This window comes from Trifolium pratense, linkage group LG5 (assembly GCF_020283565.1).
Source record: "Trifolium pratense cultivar HEN17-A07 linkage group LG5, ARS_RC_1.1, whole genome shotgun sequence".
Taxonomy (NCBI): domain Eukaryota; kingdom Viridiplantae; phylum Streptophyta; class Magnoliopsida; order Fabales; family Fabaceae; genus Trifolium; species Trifolium pratense.
The window spans coordinates 4,941,222-4,943,659 of NC_060063.1; positions in this window are offsets into that span (position 1 = coordinate 4,941,222).

The following is a 2,438-nucleotide window of genomic DNA, read 5'->3' on the forward strand; positions in this document are numbered from 1 at the left end:
ATTGAGTCTAATTCAAATCTTATAAAATCGATATATAAGATGAAAATTATCTCTACTTATAACTATACATTCAGGCCATCTCTCGATTAATGTAGGACTCTTAACACCCGCTATCTTAGATCCATCTTTACTTCATTTGTATGCATAATACGATTTGTAAAAATACAAGTAAATAATTGTAAAAAAAATAAATAACAAGTAAATATGTTAGGGAGTAAATATGAATCCTATAGAACAACACGTCACGAATATAAGATCAGTTTTCAGTTCAACAAACATAGCAGAAACTTCGTTGACAATTGATGGTATAGTCTATGTTATTGACCCCGGAGTTGCTAAGCAGAAGATTTATAATCCTCGAGTTCGGGTTGAGTCTTTGTTATACATAAGAGATACTCAAATGATTATTAAGAGAAACTTACAGCTCTCTGGTGATCAGGACTAGGCTTGTGATGACCATTTAATGATTGAGTTTCCAAACTTGCCATAATTGCAAAAATATTTTGCTAGAAAACAGAAGAAGAGAGCACACAAAACAGAGAAAAAAATTTTGGTTTGGTTATGAAATAGAAACCAATTAATTATATGGTGACTCTCTCATGTAATCTAAATGAACATAATATAATGTGTATTTATAAGAACATGGTATCTCATGCCACGTTGAATCACTCATAGTCATAGTAGTACTTGTTTATTTGATAGAATAGTCAAGGATCTTATTAAATTAGAAATTAGAATATAGAATAATTTGTATCATTGTACAGCAATTTCTAATTTTGTATAGTTTTCTACAAGTCCAATGTGCTGAATTTGGTCATTTCTAAGTTTACTTCCGAGATTCCACATTATTTTGTAGATTAATCTCTTGAGGTAATTAACATCCGTTTAAGTAGAACTACTTAGATTAATATCTATAAATTGCCGTTCAAAAAAAAAAAAGTTAATTTTTATAAATTGTGTAGATTTTTTTTGTGTCATTTAGCCTAACGGCTAGAAATTCCACATATAAAGGGTTCGAACCCCGATCCTCTACATATATAATATAATGTTTTTGATAACTGAGCTAAGCTCACGGGACTACATAAATTTTTTCTTCACTAAAGTATTCTATACTCATAATTGGATAGATTAATCTCTTCGGATAATTGTTAATATTTCACCAATTTTGGAGCCCATATTCATACGGAATTTCTTATCTCAATTTGGAAAGACCGACATCCTGGTTGGGTCGACTCAATGCATGTTGAGTAGTCTATTTTGAAAGTTTTATGAGTGTATTTGATCTATTAAAAATAAAAAAAAACAACACAATTTCAGGTGTAAAATTGTGTTGAAATTGAACAAATTGAGAAGCAAGAATTGGACAAAAACTAAAATTTGCATTTCTCCAAATATAAGTTATTTAAAATATTAAAATAATCTTTTGTCCACCAAACATCGTATAAGAAATTTTTTTTAATATTTTAAAACTTTGTTATGTCATATCGTATAAGAAAAAAGTTTTTCAATATTTTAAAACTTTGTTATGTCATATGTGTTATATTATCCATGTTGTTTTGTTTAATACCTACAGAGATGGTTGAAACAGATTTGAATTACACGCATTCAGAAAGCATGTAGTTATGCAGTCAGTATTTGTCCAATTGACACCTCGGAAGGAATCAATGTCGGACTTATTGGATCCTTGGCAATTCACGCAAGGATTGGTCGTTGGGGATCTATAGAAAATCCATTTTATGAAATTTAAGAGGTTTCTTCCTCTTAACCACTGTAACCTTCATTAGCAGATTCATTAACTGTCTGATTGAGATCGGTTGATCTAAATTATTTCTCAAAATTTTATATTAAATAGAGATAAAAGACTATCTTAAGATCTGAATCAACCAATCTTAATCAGGCGGACATAAGGGGTCTGTTTGTTTCAGATTCTTCACCAAAAAAATGTATTCTTTCCAAAAAAAAATCTAATTTTTTATCTTACTTGTGTTTGTTTCAGATTTTTTCAAAAAAAATCATTTTTTTCATCAAAATGATAATCTATTTTCAATAGCTTTTATGGACAAAACTTACATGCATTTCCATACATGCATTTCTTACTTTTCCACTCACAAAGAGGTGGTTATTTGTGTTTTTTCATTTTGAAAAAATAAAAGAAAATTATTTTTTAATAAAAAAAACTACCTCTTTGTGAGAGGAAAAATAAGAAATGCATGTATGAAAATGCATGTAAGTTTTGTCCTTTATCAAAATCCATTTTTTTATGCTCATCATCCATCACCATCTTAAAAAAAATAGATTTTTATGATCGTAATCAAACGGAAAATAGCTTTAGATTTTTTTCAATAAAATCTATTTTCTTGAAAATGATTTTTTTTCAAAAATAATCATTTCTTTTTAAATCTCAAATAAACAGCCCAAGATATGATTCATTCCCGTTT